The sequence below is a fragment of the Bos grunniens genome, chromosome 2, assembly GCF_055505025.1.
Source record: "Bos grunniens cultivar Pamir isolate PY7600 chromosome 2, Bosgru_T2T1.0, whole genome shotgun sequence".
Classification (NCBI taxonomy): domain Eukaryota; kingdom Metazoa; phylum Chordata; class Mammalia; order Artiodactyla; family Bovidae; genus Bos; species Bos grunniens.
Window position 1 is genome coordinate 125,558,134 of NC_141166.1, and position 20,787 is coordinate 125,578,920.

Below are 20,787 nucleotides of genomic sequence, written 5' to 3' on the forward strand. Positions count from 1 at the left end.
ATACTACTGGAGAAGAGTGGAGAAATAACTCTGAAGAATGAATAGGCTGAGCCAAAGTGAAAACAATGCCCATTTGTGGATATGATTGGTGATGGAAGTATAATCCGATGCTGTAAAGAACAATATTGCATAAGAACCCGGAATGTTAGCTCCATGAATCAAGATAAATTGGAAGTGGTCAAACAGGAGATGGCAAGAGGGAACATCAACATTTTAAGAATCAGTGAACTAAAATGGACTGGAATGGGTGAATTTAATTCAGATGACCATTATATCTACTACTGTGGGCAAAAATCCCTTACAAGAAATGGAGTAAAAAAAAAAGAGTGAAATGCAGCACTTATCTGCAATATCAAAAAATAACAGAACGATCTCTGTTCATCTCCAAGCAAACCATTCAATAGCACAATAATCCAAGTCTATGCCCAAACTACTAATGCTGAAGAAGCTGAAATTGAATGGTACTATGATGACCTAGAAGACCTTCTGGGAGAAGGCAATGGCAACCCACTCTAGTACTCTTGCCTGGAAACTCCCATGGACAGAGGAGCCTGGTAGGCTGCAGTTCATGACATCGCTAAGCGTCGGACACGACTAAGTGACTTCACTTTCACTTTTCACTTTCATGCATTGGAGAAGGAAATGGTAACCCACTCCAGTGTTCTTGCCTGAAGAATCCCAAGGACGGAGGAGCCTGGTGGGCTGCCCTCTATGGGGTCGCACAGAGTCAGACATGACTGAAGTGACTTAGCAGCAGCAGCAGCAGAAGAAGACCTTCTAGAACTAACACCCAAAAAAGATGTTCTTTTCATCATAGGGGACTGAAATGCAAAAGTAGGAAGTCAAGAGATACCTGAAGTAACAAGGAAATTTGGCCTTGGAATACAGGATGAAGCAGGGAGAAGGCTAACAGATTTTTGCCAAGAGAACACACTGGTCAGGGAAAACACCCTCTTCCAACAGCAAAAGAGACGACTCTACACATGGATATCACTAGATGGTCAATACCAAAATTAGATTGATTATATTCTTTGCAGCCAAAGATGGAGAACCTCTATACAGCCAAAACAAGACTGGGAGCTGACTGTGGCTCATGTCATGAACTCTTTATTGAAAAATTCAGACTTAAATTGAAGAAAGTGGGGGAAACCACTAGGCCATGCAGGAATGACCTAAGTCAAATCCTTTACTATTATACAATGGAAATGACAAACAGATTCAAGGATTAGATTTGATAGACAGAGTGCCCGAAGAACTAATTATGGAGGTTCATAACATTGTACAGGAGGCGGTGATCATAACCATGCCCAAGAAAAAGGAATGCAAAAAGGCAAAATGATTTTCTGAGGAGGCCTTACAAATAGCTGAGAAATGAAGAGAAGTGAAGGCAAAGTGCAAAGGGAATGATATATCCATACGAATGCAGAGTTTCAAAGAATGGAAAGGAGAGATAAGAAAGCATTTCTCAGTGATCAGTGCAAAGAAATAGAGGAAAACGAATGGAAAGACTAGAGATCTCTTTAAGAAAATTAGAGATACCAAGGGAACATTTCATGAAAAGATGGGCACAATAAAGGACAGTTAGAATCATACATGAAACAACAGAATGGTTGAAAATTGGGAAAGAGTATGTCAAGGCTGTATATTGTCACCCTGCTTATTTAATTTATATGCAGAGTACATGATGAGAAACACTGGGCTGGATGAAGCACAAGCTGGAATCCAGATTGCAGGGAGAAATATCAATAACTTCAGATATGCAGACAACACCACCCTTATGGCAGAAAGCTAAGAGGAACTGAAAATGAAAGAGGAGAGTGAAAATGCTGGCTTAAAACTCAACATTCAAAAAACTAACATCATGTTATCCAGTCCCATCAATTCATGGCAAATAGATGGGGAAACAGTGAAAACAGTGGCTGACTTTATTTTTCTCTCCTCCAAAATCACTGTAAATGGTAACTGCAGCCATGAAATTAAAAGACTCTTGCTCCTTGGAAGAAAAGCTGTGACCAACCTAGACAGCATATTAAAAAACAGAGACATTACTTTGCCAACAAAGGTCCATCTAGTCAAAGTTTTTCCAGTAGTCATGTATAATGTGAGATTTGGACTATAAAGAAAGCTGAGCACCGAAGAATTGATGCTTTTGAACTGTGGTGTTGGAGAAGACTCTTGAGAGTCCCTTGGACTGCAAGGAGACCCAACCAGTCCATCCTAAGGGAAATGAGTCCTGAATATACATTGGAAGGACTGATGTTGAAGCTGAAACTCCAATACTTAGGTCCCCGGATGCCAATAACTGACTCATTGGAAAAGACCCTAATGCTGGGAAAGATTGAAGGCAGGAGGAGAAGGGGACAACAGAGGAAGAGATAGTTGGATGGCATCACTGACTCAATGAACCTAAGTTTAAACAAGCTCCGGGTTTTGGTGATGGACAGGGAAGCCTGACATGCTGAAGTCTATGGGGTTGCAAAGATTCAGACATGACTGAGCAACTGAACTGAACTGAAATAAGGAGTTGATTATTTATCCTCCCTGTGGGCCTTGAAAGAGATGTGTACAATTCACTCAGATTGTTAGGTTGGTCTTCCTTTGATTTTTATACAACACAACACCCAAGTTCTACAGAATGAAATATGTAAAACAATAATATTATAATCATGCAATCACCATAGCCCAAAAATGTACTAAAGTTTCCTTTGTCTTTTATTTGTGTTTAAGTTTAAAATATGTAGAATTAGTTATACTATCAACATCAAAGTTCATAGGTGTTGTTTCCCACAAGTTCACTCTGATATATTTATTGATGGAAGAGTAAGGACTATACACTATAGAAGTGTAACAAAGGGAGGGCATTCACAAGGTCACAAATTATTTCAAGGCTGTGTAAATCAATCATAATTTTTCATGTGCCATATATTTTTCTTTTTGTGTGTGTAATGCTGATAAATATCTTATATTTCTGTAAATAAATGTGCTATTTTCCTCTAGGTTTATACTAATACATGCCTGTGAGTAATCAGGAATACTATCATTTCCTGGCTGAATTTCACTACATTTATATTTTAATTTACATATGTCCAGAAAAGTTCCTTATTGGGTAGACAATTCAAACTTACTTAAACATTATATTCCATTGATTTTTTTTTTTTTTCAAAATTGAAAGTAAGTTAATATTTTATAGTCAGGCAAAGTGATTAGTAATCACATAAAGCATATGATACATATCTACTATTGATACACATTAGTTATCCTTAATAACCAATAGTCTCAGGCAAAAACTGGAAAGGGAAATTTTTCTTGGCCTTCTGTATTGAGTTAATGGGTCAAATAGAAACAATTCTATGGATCTCGAACAGATTGAGCAAATTATCTCAGTATTCATTATTTGTGCTCAGTCTTGTCCAACTCTTTGTGACCCAATGGACTGTAGCCTGTCAGCCTCCTCTATCCATGGGATTTTCCAGGTAAGAATACTGGAGTGGGTTGCCATTTCCTTCTCCAGGGGATCTTCCAGACCCAGGGATCAAACCTACATCTATCATGTCTCCTGCACTGGCAGGTGGATTCTTTGCCACTGAATCACCAGGGAAGCCCACTCAGTATTTAGCTAAATTTTTAGATATTCCAATGTACCTAAATGTTGCAATCATTTTGGCTCAATCATTCTTATTAAAAAATATGTAACTTTTTAAAAGAAAATGTATCGTAGTAACCAACCATAATAAATTTCATTTTTAAAAGATTAAAATTTAATAGTTAAAATCTTGACGTGAAAAGATTGTTTTTCTTTTCCTTTTTGGAAAAATTTTTGTTTATACCAGAGCAAAGCTAATGCATAATTGTGAACCATATTATCAAAGAACAACTTGGCCATCTGGTTTTCTAGCAGATGGTAAATATTTAATAAGGGAATGCCCCATACAATCTCTAGTTATTAAATATAAGTCATTACACTTTTTCAATACCCTTCCTGCTTATTCTCAGTATTCAAGTCTAGGCAGTATTCTGTGACACAGACAAAAATGTTTAATTCTGTTATTTGCAAGTAAAAATCAGGAAGATGTATTCCAGAGTAAGATAATTTTATTAGCTGAGCAAGATGTTAAATGCACAGTAACTTGACTTGGGAGTTGGATTTTTTTTAACATGTCAAAAACTTGTTTAATATGATCCATTAGTTAAAATGAAAATGGCTAAACTCCAAATTATTTTTTCTTCTGTACTGTCAGCTAATTTGGACCATGCTGATTATGGAATGACCCATTTTATGAAAGCTCTATCCTTCTGAATAACAGTAAATTACAGTAAGTCTTCTCTTAAGGAAAAAAAAAATGTATGTATATGCAGTGTAATTAAAATGCCATGGTTTATCTTACTTTTAAGTATCACTGTAATGATGAATTAATAAACATTGATGAAACAAGACATGATCATACTCCCAACTGTGCTGCAGCACTAGAAATAGATTTCTTTCTAGTGCAAATGTCCATACATTTCTGTCTACTCTCAAAAGATTTAGTCACTATGTATGCAATTTGAATTTTTTAATAGTGCATTCAATGCTATTAAAATAGTCTTAACTATATTACCAGGAGCATGGCAGATGTAATAATCAATGGCAAAGGAAAATAGTGATAGGTTGACAAATAAGTTATTTCACACATATTCATCCAAGTATTACAGAAGGCACGAAGAGATCAAGTAAGGACTTGGTCCTACTAATGACCAGACTGGGTTTCTTGTTGTATCACTCATGTTTGCTCAGATGGAAAATGACGGGGAAGATAAGATGACATTTTACAGTTTATTTCATTCATTCAATAAGTATTTTTATTTCTTTATATTTTCCCTGAAATATAACTGACTATGTGTAACTTACAGGTGTAAGTTACATAAATTTAAGGTTTGAAACATGTTGAATTGATAGTTATAAGTTCTAATAATGATTGTTATTGTAGCAATAGTCAGCACCCATATTACCTCACATAATTATCATATCTTATTTCAATATGGATTTTTAAAATAATTTATTTATTTGGGACTGTGCTGGGTCTTTGCTGTTCCTTGGGCTTTTCTCTAGTTATGAAGGGCCTGGGCTTCTCATTGCAGTGGCTTCTCTTGTTGCAGAGCATGGGCTCTAGGGCAAGTGAGCTTCAGTAGTTGCAGCATGCAGGCTCAGGAGTTGATGCTTCCAGGCTCTAGAACACAGGCTTAGTAGTTGTGGTGCACAGGCTTGGGTGCTCTGTGGCATGTGGGGTCTTTCTGGACCAGGGATCGAACCTGTGTTTCCTACGTTGGCAGGTGGATTCTTTACCACTGAGCTACCAGGGACGCTCTTAATAAGTATTTTTTAAATTGCTTGTGTCTGGGATTTCTTTGGAAGGAATGATGCTAAAGCTGAAACTCCAGTACTTTGGCCACCTCATGAGAAGAGTTGACTTATTGGAAAAGACTCTGATGCTGGGAGGGATTGGGGGCAGGAGGAGAAGGGGATGACAGAGGATGAGACGGCTGGATGGCATCACCCACTTGATGCATGTGAATCTGAGTGAACTCCGTGAGTTGGTGATGGGCAGGGAGGCCTGGCGTGCTGCGATTCATGGGGTCACAAAGAGTCAGACATGACTGAGCGACTGATCTGATCTGATCTGATCTAGTCTAGAACTTATATGTTTCTAGTGCAAATTTTTCCAGAAAAATGCTACAAAATTGCTCCATTGTGGCAAAAAAAAAAAGGGAATATTTTTACTTGAAAATTAATAATATTCTTTATGTTATTTTACTTTATAGTACTTCTTTACCTTGGAAAAATGTGCATTTTAATTTTTTAATGCTTCTAATTCAGAATTACATTACATGAAAACAACGGATTTTTTCAGCACATTTAAAGATTTTGGTTTTCTTGAACAGGACCTCAGTAGAACTATGTCTCATCTCATCTTGTCCATCTCATCTTGTAACCTGGAACTTCTGGGAGTGTATTCACCATAAAAATTTTATTTCTAAATCTAATAAACACTACTCAAAAAAACATATTCACTGAAAATGTTTACAGGCATTACTCCTTTTACTGTGCTTCTCTTTATTGCAGATACTATGTTTTTCAAAAAATTGAATGTTTGTGGCAACTCTGTGTTTAGTAAGTCTATCAGCACCATTTCCAATGACATTTACTCCTTTATCTTTCCTGTGTCATATTTTGATAATTCTCTCAATATCTCAAATCTTTTCTTAATTGTTATATTTGTTATGATAGTCTGTGATATTTAATGCTACTATTACCACTCACTAAACAAGATAATTAGAATTTTTAACAATAAAGAATTTTTAAATTGAGGTATAAACATTGATATTTTTAAAATAATGCTATTGCATAGTTCGGAGAAGGCAATGGCACCCCACTCCAGTACTTTTCCCTGGAAAATCCCATGGATGGAGAAGCCTGGTGGGCTATAGTCCACAGGGTCGCTAAGAGTCAGACACGACTGAACGACTTCACTTTCATTTTTCACTCTCATACTTTGGAGAAGGAAATGGCAACCCACTCCAGTGTTCTTGCTTGGAGAATCCCAGGGACGGGGGAGCCTGGTGGGCCGCCGTCTATGGGGTCGAACAGAGTCGGACACGACTGAAGCGACTTAACAGCAATAGCAGCAGCATTGCATAGTTAATACAGTGAAGTATAAATATAACGTCTATATGCACTGGAAGACCAAAATATTTGTGTGACTTTATTGTGATATTTGCTTTATTGTGGGGACTGGAATCAAACCCACAATATCTTTAAGGACAGCTGTACTTTTCATATAATTATAGTCTATATTTAATATAAGTAATAAATAATATATTATAAAGGTAATATAAATATATGAAATTTATGAATACTAAAAACTTTAGTATACTGGTATACTCATTTTAAACTCTGATAATGATGAGTTACTTGCCATATTACAGACTGATGAACTAAATCAACTTTTTTAGGTCTTAGAAACTGACATTTATAATTTAGTCTTATCATGTTTTCATACATTTTATTTACTATGAGTAGCAGATGAAGTTAAGAGACAAAGAATTTCTGAAGTGGTAGAAATTCTAAAAGAATTACCCTTCAGAAAAGACCATCCTGAGAAATTTTTAAATGAATTTTGCTCATCTCTCCATTAAGAAAGAAATTGCCAATGTTCCTATATTATTCACATACCACAAAAGTTAAATCACAATTTTCTTTCTTTCTTTTTCCTTTTTTTCATTGTAAGTAGATATGAATCCAAAGTAATGTGTGAATAATAAATAAAATACAACCTGCAAGTTACCTGCTTTGAACAATACGGAGATTTTTATATCAGCTCTTAAATCCTAGATCTTCATTACTTCAAGAAACTGAACTTTTTCATTTTGTTTAATTTTATTAAAAAAAAAACAAACAAACAAATTGGGAAACAGGAAAAGAAGGGAAGAAGGAAGAACAGAGAAGAGGAGGAGAGGGAGGAGGAGGGAGGTGGCGGCGCCGTGGCAGAGGAGCAGGAGCAGGAGGGGGATGGCAAGGAGAAGGCTCCTGGGTGGCATGGCGCTCCTGCTCCTCCAGGCGCTGCCCAGCCCCCTGTCAGTCAGGGCTGAACCCCCGCAGGATAAGGAAATCTGCATGGGTACCAACAATCAAAGCTACATCTGTGACACAGGACAATGCTGTGGACAGTCTCAGTGCTGCAACCACTACTATGAACTCTGGTGGATCTGGCTCGTGTGGACCATCATCATCATCTGAGCTGCTGCTGCGTCTGCCACCACTGCCGAGCCAAGCATCACCTTCAGTCCCAGCAGCGGCAGCATGACATCAACCTGATCGCCTACGGGGAAGCCCACAATTACTCAACGCTGCCATTTTATTTCAGGTTTTTGCCAAACTATTTACTACCTCCTTATGAGGAAGTGGTGAACCGACCTCCAACTCCTCCCCCAGCATACAGTGCCTTCCAGCTCCAGCAGCAGCAGCAGCTACCTGCACAGTGTGGCTCTGCAGGCAGCAGCCCCCCAGGCACCGACCCCACCAGGGGCTCCCAGGGGGCTCAGAGTAGCCCCTTGTCCGGGCCCAGCAGAAGTAGCACGCGACCCCCAAGCGTCACTGACCCTGAGCCCTCCAACATGCCAGCAGACCCAGCAGCCAAGAAAACCTCTGGCATGGAGCCCGGCGGCTCTGTGGCTGGCCTGGGGGAGGTGGACCCCACGGCCTTCCTGGACAAGGATTCCGAATGTAAGGAGGAGCTTCTGAAAGAATACAGCTCTCTGAGCAGGGCAGCACCCTCCCTGACAACAAAGACAAAACACCTGGCAGACACCACCGCTTCACAGGTGACTCAGGCATCGAGGTGTGTGTGTGCAACCGGGACCACCATGACGATGACCTCAAAGAGTTCAATGCCCTCATCGATGATGCTCTGGACAGGCCCCTGGACTTCTGCGACAGCTGCAATGTGTGGCCACTTGCCGACGAGGAGGAAGGTCTCTGCCAGCCCTCCAAGGAGCAGGCCCGGGAGTCTGGGCATCCACACCTGCCAAGGCCGCCTGCCTGTCTGCTGCTGCTGAACACCATCAACGAGCAGGACTCCCCAAACTCCCAGAGCAGCAGCTCCCCCAGCTAGAGTAGGTCCTGGCTATACCTGAGATCTTGGCAATGCAACCAGGGTAGGGGAAAACCATGCGAGAAGCATTAAGTAACTGTGTTCCTTCCCCCGCACCCCTTGCTCCTGCATTTTCCTGCATCTCCAGGTACAGTTTGGGGTGTGGGTGGCTTGCCCTACACAGAAACACAGTACCGTGGAGGGCTGAGAAGTTATCCTGTGACTCATTCCTCATACCCCACCCCATTCCCCTTTACCTCTTTTAAAGTCACATCTCACTGCCTGCTTGGGTCAGAGAGATGTGTGTTCAAAAGCCCCCAAGGACGGAATGAGACCGTGCCCTGAGGTGACTCTTGGTGATGGAATGGATGTGCTTTCCAGTGTTAGTTTATGAGAACCTCGCTGCATCTCTGTCCCGAGGAGGCGGCTGGTCTCAGCCCTGGATGAAGAAGGAAGCTCACAGAGGCCCAGGGATTGTTTCCCCTTGCTACCAGCATCTGTGAAGCCAGAACTGTGTTCTGCTGTGGTGGGGAGGAGAGTTGACTGCAGTTGTGTGGTGGATTGGTAAGGGACTTGTGCTCTCAAATTCCAGCTGACGAGCTCGCGGTGCCAGGGTGTTCTGGAGGGGCTCCTCCCTTCTCAGCAGGATCTGGCTGGCCACAGGTTGGTTTCAGGCTGGAAGATTATATACCTGCCTTTTGTTTTGTTTTTTAAAGGAAAAAAAAAACAACAACAAAAGCAAGCTGAAAACAAGAACTTGACCAGTGGGCAGGCAAGAATTCTGTTTTGGAAAAGGGAAGTTTGTGTCTTTTTCTCAACTTGGCCTTCAAAGAGCCTGGCTATAGTTCAGCCAGGAGATACATAATGTGCAGGCTTGGGTGGGGGCTGTCTTTGGAACTCCTGTGGATGAGCAGGAGGCCCTGCAGTGTGGCAGCAGATGGAGGTGCAACTTCCCGTTGTCTCTGCCCTTTGATCTGCACCCATGGGTGACCAGTGCCCTCCCTCCATCCCAGACACACGTCTGCCGGCCTTCACGTCTCACTGTTTTCTACGAACAAATGAGGCTGTGGGTCCTGAGGAAGGGCAGGCCCAAAGTCTGGCTCTCGCACAGTATTTTCTCTTGATTATGAATAAGTTGTTTGTTTATTTGTTTATTTTTTCAAAATGACCACTTGGAAAAAGAATGCTTTGGTTATCTGTGGTTTTCATGCTCTTTGCCTGCTCTGCACCACCCCTTGAGTGGGGTATCTGATTTTTGTAGCCTATGTAAAGAGTCTCAGTAGCCCAGATAGGAGAGTGTAGGCAGCCCTCCTGAAGGACCACAGGATCCTTACTTCCTGTAGTTTCGTTTCAGAAACCAGGTGAGCTTTGATAGGAATAATCTGAATGGAGAAAGCAAACTGCCGAAACTAACATTCCCTGCCCAACCCTGTTCACATGAAGAGCTTGGTTCTTCCCCGACTCTTGAATGATGATATTCAGAATAGGCATTGACGTTTTGGTTGAGAAAGGAAGGTATAAACAGGGGACACATACAGACTGAAAGTGAAGGGCTGGAATAAGATTTTCCATGCAAATAGGGACCAAAAGAAAGCAGGAGTAGCAATGCTCATATTAGATAAAATAGACTTTAAAACAAAGGCTGTGAAAAGAGACAAAGATGGTCACTACATAATGATCAAAGGATCAATCCAAGAAGAAGATATAACAATTATAAATATATATGCACCCAACACGGGAGCACCGCAATATGTAAGAAAAATGCTAACAAGTATGAAAGCAGAAATTTACCATAACACAATAATAGTGGGAGACTTTAATACCCCACTCACACCTATGGATAGATCAACTAAACAGGAAATTAACAAGGAAACACAAACTTTAAATGATACAATAGACCAGTTAGACCTAATTGATATCTATAGGACATTTCATCCCAAAACAATGAATTTCACCTTTTTCTCAAGTGCACATGGAACCTTCTCCAGGATAGATCACATCCTGGGCCATAAAGCTAGCCTTGGTAAATTCAAAAAAATAAAAATCTTTCCAAGCATCTTTTCTGACCACAATGCAGTAAGATTAGATCTCAATTACAGGAGAAAAACTATTAAAAATTCCAACATACGGAGGCTGAACAACACGTTGCTGAATAACCAACAAATCACAGAAGAAATCAAAAAAGAAATCAAAATTTGCATAGAAACGAATGAAAATGAAAACACAACAACCCAAAATCTGTGGGACACGGTAAAAGCAGTCCTAAGGGGAAAGTTCATAGCAATACAGGCACACCTCAAGAAACAAGAAAAAAGTCAAATAAATAACCTAACTCTACACCTAAAGCAACTAGAAAAGGAAGAAATGAAGAACCCCAGGGTTAGTAGAAGGAAAGAAATCTTAAAAAGTAGAGCAGAAATAAATGCAAAAGAAACAAAAGAGACCATAGCAAAAATCAACAAAACCAAAAGCTGGTTCTTTGAAAGGATAAATAAAATTGACAAACCATTAGCCAGACTCATTAAGAAACAAAGGGAGAAAAATCAAATCAATAAAATTAGAAACGAAAATGGAGAGATCACAACAGACAACACAGAAATACAAAGGATCATAAGTGACTACTATCAACAATTATATGCCAATAAAATGGACAACGTGGAAGAAATGGACAAATTCTTAGAAAAGTACAACTTTCCAAAACTCGACCAGGAAGAAATAGAAAATCCTAACAGACCCATCATAAGCATGGAAATTGAAACTGTAATCAAAAATCTTCCAGCAAACAAAAGCCCGGGTCCAGACGTCTTCACAGCTGAATTCTACCAAAAATTTAGAGAACAGCTAACACCTATCCTGCTCAAACTCTTCCAGAACATTGCAGAGGAAGGTAAACTTCCAAACTCATTCTATAAGGCCACCATCACCCTAATACCAAAACCTGACAAAGATCCCACAAAAAAAGAAAACTACAGGCCAATATCACTGATGAACATAGATGCAAAAATCCTTAACAAAATTCTAGCAATCAGAATCCAACAACACATTAAAAAGATCATACACCATGACCAAGCGGGCTTTATCCCAGGGATGCAAGGATTCTTCAATATCTGCAAATCAATCAATGTAATACACCACATTAACAAATTGAAAAATAAAAACCATATGATTATCTCAATAGATGCAGAGAAAGCCTTTGACAAAATTCAACATCCATTTATGATAAGAACTCTCCAGAAAGCAGGAATAGAAGGAACATACCTCAACATAATAAAAGCTATATATGACAAACCCACAGCAAACATTATCCTCAATGGTGAAAAATTGAAAGCATTTCCTCTAAAGTCAGGAACAAGACAAGGGTGCCCACTTTCACCATTACTATTCAACATAGTTTTGGAAGTTTTGGCCACAGCAATCAGAGCAGAAAAAGAAATAAAAGGAATCCAAATTGGAAAATAAGAAGTAAAACTCTCACTATTTGCAGATGACATGATCCTCTACATAGAAAACCCTAAAGACTCCACCAGAAAATTACTAGAACTAATCAATGACTATAGTAAAGTTGCAGGATATAAAATCAACACACAGAAATCCCTTGCATTCCTATACACTAATAATGAGAAAACAGAAAGAGAAATTAAGGAAACAATTCCATTCACCATTGCAACGGAAAGAATAAAATACTTAGGAATATATATCTACCTAAAGAAACTAAAGACCTATATATAGAAAACTATAAAACACTGGTGAAAGAAATCAAAGAGGACACTAATAGATGGAGAAATATACCATGTTCATGGATTGGAAGAATCAATAGAGTGAAAATGAGTATACTACCCAAAGCAATTTATAGATTCAATGCAATCCCTATCAAGCTACCAACAGTATTCTTCACAGAGCTAGAATAAATAATTTCACAATTTGTATGGAAATACAAAAAACCTCGAATAGCCAAAGCGATCTTGAGAAAGAAGAATGGAACTGGAGGAATCAACGTGCCTGACTTCAGGCTCTACTACAAAGCCACAGTTATCAAGACAGTATGGTACTGGCACAAAGACAGATATATAGATCAATGGAACAAAATAGAAAGCCCAGAGATAAATCCGCGCACATATGGACACCTTATCTTTGACAAAGGAGGCAAGAATATACAATGGATTAAAGACAATCTCTTTAACAAGTGGTGCTGGGAAGTCTGGTCAACCACTTGTAAAAGAATGAAACTAGAACACTTTCTAACACCATATACAAAAATACACTCAAAATGGATTCAAGATCTAAACGTAAGACCAGAAACTATAAAACTCCTAGAGGAGAACATAGGCAAAACACTCTCCGACATAAATCACAGCAGGATCCTCTGTGGACCCACCTCCCAGAGTATTGGAAATAAAAGCAAAAATAAACAAATGGGACCTAATTAACCTTAAAAGCTTCTGCACATCAAAGGAAACTATTAGCAAGGTGAAAAGACAACCTTCAGAATGGGAGAAAATAATAGCAAATGAAGCAACTGACAAACAACTAATCTCAAAAATATACAAGCAACTCCTACAGCTCAACTCCAGAAAAATAAACGACCCAATCAAAAAATGGGCCAAAGAACTAAATAGACATTTCTCCAAAGAAGACATACAGATGGCTAACAAACACATGAAAAGATGCTCGACATCACTCATTATCAGAGAAATGCAAATCAAAACCACTATGAGATACCATTTCACACCAGTCAGAATGGCTGCGATCCAAAAGTCTACAAATAATAAATGCTGGAGAGGGTGTGGAGAAAAGGGAACCCTCTTACACTGTTGGTGGGAATGCAAACTAGTACAGCCACTATGGAGAACAGTGTGGAGATTCCTTAAAAAACTGGAAATAGAACTGCCTTATGACCCAGTAATCGCACTGCTGGGCATACACACCGAGGAAACCAGAAGGGAAAGAGACACGTGTACCCCAATGTTCATCGCAGCACTGTTTATAATAGCCAGGACATGGAAGCAACCTAGATGTCCATCAGCCATTAAAAAGAAAACATTTGAATCAGTTCTAATGAGGTGGATGAAACTGGAGCCTATTATACAGAGTGAAGTAAGCCAGAAGGAAAAACACCAATACAGTATAATAATGCATATATATGGAATTTAGAAAGATGGTAACAATAACCCTGTATACGAGACAGCAAAAGAGACACTGATGTATAGAACAGTCTTATGGACTCTATGGGAGAGGGAGAGGGTGGGAAGATTTGGGAGAATGGCACTGAAACATGTAAAATATCATGTATGAAAGGAGATGCCAGTCCAGGTTCGATGTACGATACTGGATGCTTGGGGCTAGTGCACTGGGACAACCCAGAGGGATGGTATGGGGAGGGAGGAGGGAGGAGGGTTCAGGATGGGGAACACATGTATACCTGTGGCGGATTCATTTTGATATTTGGCCAAACTAATACAATTATGTAAAGTTTAAAAATAAAATAAAATTAAAAAAAAAATAAAATAAAATAAATATAAATATCTGCTTTACATACTGATACTCCAAATTGTGACTTTAAAAAAAAACACTAAAAATAAATTAATTAAATAAAAATGTCTTATAAAAAAAAAAGAAAGGAAGCTATATATCTGTATATATATGAATACACACATATCTATGTGTATGTATATATATATGTATATGTATATAAACACATACACACAAAATAGACAAATCTGAGGTTGTGAGGTGAACAAGTGTCTGCAATTGGAGTCCACAAAACCAAAATCCATGTTGAACAAGTGCAGTCTGTATACGATGACTTTTCCAGTAACCTGTGTACATCTGTCCATTGTGTGTGAGCCCCCAGCCTTGTTTTCCTGTGAATATACTTTGAACGGCAGCCACTCTATTCACATTACCCATGCGTTCGGAGCAGGCACAGCCCTTTCAAGGTAATTTACTTTACACATTTACTGTTTACTGAGCAAATGTCTGACTGTGCACTTGAGTGTACTCAGCAGTGCTGTTGACGGCAGTCCTCACGTTTGCCAGAGATACTGTGCTCCAAATAGAGGTTTTACTCTACCCCTCACTGCAATTTGCACATTGCTCCATGGACACACGGAGGCCTGTGTCCTATTCCCTGTAAGCGGAAAGTGCTCTGAACCTGTCCGCTTTCCCCAGCTGCTCCCAGCCCTCGGCATCAGCCCCCAGGAGGGTCCAAACCCCCTCAGGACAGAGGGCCAAGGTGGAACCTCAGACAGAAGCTTGACTGGATCTTCAGGGTCAAGCTCAGACTGGCTTTGGCCCAGGCATCGGCCCCACCCAGAATTGCCAGGAGGCTTTGATGGCCACCACAGTGCCATAGGGCTTACCTCCCTCTGCTGAGGTCCAGCACGTGGCTGACGTGTGGCCAGAGCAGGCAGGAGTGTGCCTGCAGCCCCCCTCAGATGCCTTTCCTGATGCCTTTTTTTTAAATCCCAAACAACTCACTGAAGTGTCTCAAAGGCTATTAAGTTTTACCAAAATGAACCCTGTTTGAGTTAACTGGTTAAAGGGGTGGATTCTGGCCCTCTGAAGATTCCTTCTCCAGTCAGAGTGGGGAACTGGTCTGCAGGTTTACTGCTGGGTTCACTGCAGTGTCTGACCCTAAAGGCACGAGAAGAAAACGAACATGCGATGGGTGGAGCTGGACTCGAGTCCAGTGTCACCGCCTGGCCCCTGCTACCTGAGGCTGCCCTGCACACGGAGGCACTGAAGTAGGGAGCTGAAGGACACTTGAGGGGCCGGGGAGATTTGAGGGAGCCTGGTGTTCCAGGCGAATGAGAAGAAAGGGACGGGTCAAGGGTTTGGTGCTACAGTCGGAAGATTTGCAATTGCTAACACATTCCTGTGTGAGGCACATCACCCTTTGTCAGTTATTGTGAATATGTGTATTTTAAGCAATAAGATTCAGCTGGTCAGACTTTTCTGGGCAGTCTTGGTGACACATTTCCTGTGCTGTGATTGTTCTGAAGACAGAGTGGCTATAACCACTGTGAGAAGCCCAAATAAAAAATCCATTCCCAAAACCTGAAACAAACAAACAAACAAATTGAAATGGCAACTTTCAATGGTTACAATAAAATTTGAAAGAGATTCCTTGCAAATAAAAATATAAATAACTTGCTTAACAGTTATAATATCCCTGTGTCACTGCAATTTAATAGACTTATGACTCACAGTAAAAACAAAAGGAACATCTCCTAGTGGTATTTGATTTTTTTCACCAGGATTACCCTTATTCTTTTTGTTTGTTTGCTTGTTTGTGTGAATGAAAACAAGCAAAGAATACTCACTGAGTTATATGATAGGTCACTCATGTGTGGAGCATCCATAGCTAGTTTTCCATGTACATTTTCATTGATTCTGAAGGAAAACCTTGTTAGTGTTATTTTGAGGGACTATATATTTGTGTCTCTTTCTGATTTTTATATATTTAAATTAGACAAAAACAATGTTATGGCTATTCGTTTTGAATTATTATCTTTATCCAACTGACATTTGTAAAAGGAAAAAGTATTTCAGTTTAAAATAAGTCCAAATAACAGATATCTTGAACTTATGCCAAAATTGCTGACTTCAGAGAGTGTTTATCTGGAACTAATAGATTTAACCTCTCCAAAATGATAAGATAACTATTTGTTATTTTATATGCTCAAAGTCAAGACATGGTTGTTATTTTACTAAGGTCTATAAATTAAAATTAACAAACACTACAACTTATCAAAATACTATGTAAAATAGTGGTAAGTTTCAGCTACTTAAACTCTTTCTTGAGGCAGAGTGTGCCTCACTTCTGTTCATTCAAAGGTGAGTCCTGGAAATGACAACAACAATAGAGCAGAAATGCTACAATAAATTGAGGTAAAAGGTGGGTAAATTTATCCTTTTTTGTTTTGAAACAATGTAAAAATTATATTCACATATTCTATACATTTTGTTAATTGTATGTAGATAACAGAAAGTGGAACAAAAATATTCTGGAAAACAAACTGAATTTAATTGCTCTAACCATGGAACATAACAGACAGGCTGTCATCTAGTGAGTATCAGAAAAATGACAAACCAGCATATTTTTCACAAATGTATATTGGAAAAATATGAAAATGAATTTGTTTTCACATGCTTTAGTGTTCATTTGTGTGTATAAGTTTCACCCTAGAGTGTATAAGGTTTATGACATTACTGGCTACTGTAGTAAATAGAGAGGAATTGAGAGGGAGGCTAATAAAAGACTGTCTTGAATTGTATGTGAAGAGGTGGGAAGTGAAAAATTAAGAAATGGGAAAACTAACAGCTATGTGAAGAAATATATCTTGCAAAAGCTTCACAAATTAAAAATAGAAAGGACTAGATATTTGTTTAGGACTAGGAAGACGTTTCGGAGAAGGCAATGGCACCCCACTCTAGCACTCTTGCCTGGAAAATCCCATGGACGGAGGAGCCTGGTGGGCTGCAGTCCACTGGGTCGAGAAGAGTCGGACACGACTGACTGAGGGACTTCCGTTTCACTTTTCACTTGCCTGCATTGGAGAAGGAAATGGTAACCTACTCCAGTGTTCTTACCTGGAGAATCCCAGGGATAGTGGAGCCCGGTGGGCTGCTGTCTATGGGGTCGCACAGAGTCGGACACGACTGAAGCGACTTGGCAGAAGCAGCAGGAAGACGTTTTAGAGACAAAAGAGTCCTTAGAGAAGAATGCTGTTTAATAGTAAGCATCTCAAGCTTACAAAGGGATATGACATAGAACTGGTTGATTAGATCATTTATTTTAGTACAGAATTCATTAAAAGTGTTTTGCATAGAATTGTATCAACAAGCTTAGGAAATTAGTATCAATATTAAGAGCTAATACTATAGACATAGGAAGGAAGGAGACAATGTTTTCATCTACAATCACATAAATAATGATATAAAATGATGTAACATATTTGTAGCTTTCTTACAAATTATTTAAAAATAGATTATGGTTTGTTAGGAAAATGTCATTTTGACCCCTTGAGAGAATCCCAATAAAATTTCTAAAGAAGACTCAAGTGTTTTAATATAAGAATTTGAAACATGATTACAGTGGCCCAAAGGAAATCAGTCCTGAATTGGAAGGACTGACGCTGAAGCTGAAGCTCCAATACTTTGGCCACCTAATGCGAAGAACTGACTCATTTGAAAAGACCCTGATGCTGGGAAAGATTGAGGGCAGGAGAAGGGGACAACAGAGGATGAGATGGTTGGATGGCATCACTGACTCAATGGACATCAGTTTGAGCAAGCTCCGGGAGTTGGTGATGGACAGGGAAGCCTGGCGTGGTGCAGTCCATGGGGTCACAAACAGTTGGACATGACTGAGCAACTGAACTGAACTACAGTGGCTTCAGATTCTTATTTTTAAAGGGGCTATCCACTTTTTAGTTCATAGGTATGTGGGATTTTCTCCAATCCATTCATCATGGCATATATGTGGGAGTTTTTTAAAAAGAGTCTTGCATATGACCAATGATCAGATCATGACCTTAATAACAAACAACTGAAGATCCATGATTTTGTTAGACTGGCAAATGTGCTCAAACAGGAAAGAATATTTCGTAAGGCATTTGGTCAGAAAACAAGGATGACTTATCTATCCATTACTTCATATAAACTGGTTATTTAATACCATCTAGAATGTCAGCAAGCATTCCGTTATGACTTGAAATATATAGTTATATAAAGTTGGTGAACATATGAACCAATATTATATGCAAATAATAATAAATGTGTATTTTCATTGATGGATAAAGAAGAAATGATTTTAAAATTGGAAGATTTAATTATTTTTATTATTCTTTAAAATATGAATATGAGAAAGATCCTTTGGCCCATGGCAATGATCAAATTCAGTCACTGGAAACTATCAAACTTAAAAGCAGCAGGGTGAATTACTATTTTTGATACACAAAACAGATTTCTTTAATATCCAAGCATAAGCACCATAGTGACTAACAATATATAAATATATCAAGTTTAATAAATGTTCTTCACAGTTTAATTCTAGAACAGACATCAAATTAAGGAGGACAGTGGTATCAGAAAGATAAAGTTAGCTGTGACTAATCTTCTGTCAAAACTTCCAGTTCACTTTCTGAATTCAACTATTGTATTTATCATTTAAAAATTGTGTATTTATCATTTGAAAAATTTATTTCTTGTCTTTGCAAGTGTGTTTTGTTTCTTAATGCATTAGCTTTTATTTTATTGTGTCTGAAACTTAAAAACATTTTCAAGCTTATCTTTAAATTTTTTTAAATAAGTATAATTATTTTGTAACATGTCTAAAAATTCCAAAACTGAAATCTTTGAGGGCTTTTATCTACTGTTTTGATTCTGATTGTTTTTACACGTGGTGCTTTGTCTGCTAAGGGTTATCATCTGCACTCATTATTGTTGGAGATTTTGGCCTAGGATGAAATTTATTTTTAATTCACCATTAGAGAATATTTCCTTAAAACATGCTTACTCCTTGGAAGGAAAGTTATGACCAGCCTAGATAGTATGTTTGAAAGCAGAGACATTACTTTGCCAACAAAGGTCCGTCTAGTCAAGGCTATGGTTTTTCCAGTGGTCATGTATGGATTTGAGAGTTGGACTGTGAAGAAAGCTGAGTGCTGAAGAATCGATGCTTTTGAACTCTGGTGTTGGAGAAGACTCTTGAGAGTCCCTTGGACTGCAAGGAGATTGAACCAGTCCATCCTAAAGGAGATCAGTCCCGGGTGTTCACTGGAAGGACTGATGCTGACACTGAAACTCCAATACTTTGGCCACCTCATGCAAAGAGTTGACTCATTTGAAAAGACCCTGATGCTGGGAGGGATTGCGGGCAGGAGGAGAAGGGAACAACAGAGGATGAGATGGCTGGATGGCATCACCGACTTGATGGACATGGGTTTGGGTAAACTCCAGGAGTTGGTGATGGACAGGGAGGAGTGGCGTAGCATGCGATTCACGGGGTCGCAAAGAGTCGGACTGAGTGACTGTACTGAACTGAATGCAAGAGTATTTAGTAATAAATACCACTAAGTTCATAGAGGTAAGTTTTTGTGGTCGCAGATCTGAAACTCACATGTTTTTACAGTGACTTTCTCCCATGATCTGCTCAATGCCAAGCCAATCTTTAAAATCCTGTGGAAGATATTATTTTACAGTAATACTAGGGCTGTGACACTCAGTGCCTCAAATCAATGTGAGAACATCTCCTCTCAACTTCCCCATGGTATGTAAAACCCTGTTGGCCATTAATTTCTATTTCAGCACTGTGGAAATCTACCAAAACACAAATCAAGTTTGGATTATCATACTTCTTTGGGACAAATGTGAGTTCTGTTGTATAGTACTCAATGTAACAATCAGAGTGTGCTCTTTCTCTTAAAGTATCCTGTCAGCTTTAAAATGTAATCAGTTGTTTGATATTTTTAAGGAGAATTTGTAAAAAATATTTTGATTACAATTTTTAGTAATTTTTAGCTGTTTCTGAAAATGTAAGTACTATATACAAACCTTTCTTCAATGCTGTGTATCTGAAAAGGAAATTTGCTTTCTCAGTGCAAAAGCTATAAACATTTTTATATAGCATAGCGGTCCACCTGACACAAAATTAAATTACCTTAAATATCCAATATTTTAATGAAATATATTTAATCTCTGTTTTTTATCTGAAGTATTAGTAGAATGATTCCTTTTTGTTTCTTTCTTTCTTTTTTTAATCTTACCTTACCAATGCCCATATGTCTCTACATTTATTTCTATCAGTTGTATAGTTATGGATCTTAAATGATCCTAATTGCTTTCTTACTTTCTGATGGTGTCACTCTCCTTACCCATAGTTTCTGATTGGTTGCTGAATGATTTACAGACTTTTTTTCTCAAAGCCATACTTTAAACATATCTGTATGATTCTATTTTCCAGTACGCTACTATACAAGTGGGGATTTCCCAGGTGGTACAGTGGTAAAGAATTCACCTTCCAATTGGAAAGATCACCTGGAGTAGGAAAGGGCAACTCAATTTAGTAGTTTTACCTGGAAAATTCCATGGACAGAGGAGCCTGGAGGGCTACAGTCCATGGGGTCTCAGAGAGTCAGACATGACTGAGTGACTGAGC

At 38.9% G+C, this 20,787-nt stretch overlaps 1 pseudogene across 1 annotated transcript; it reads left to right on the forward strand.

Annotated features, from left to right (window-relative positions):
* Positions 1 to 7,501: 7,501 nt before the first annotated feature.
* LOC147378706 (WW domain binding protein 1-like pseudogene) lies at positions 7,502 to 9,739 on the forward strand (annotated as a pseudogene). The gene has a single exon (XR_015153042.1). The product of XR_015153042.1 is annotated as a WW domain binding protein 1-like pseudogene (transcript).
* The last annotated feature ends 11,048 nt before the right edge of the window (positions 9,740 to 20,787 follow it).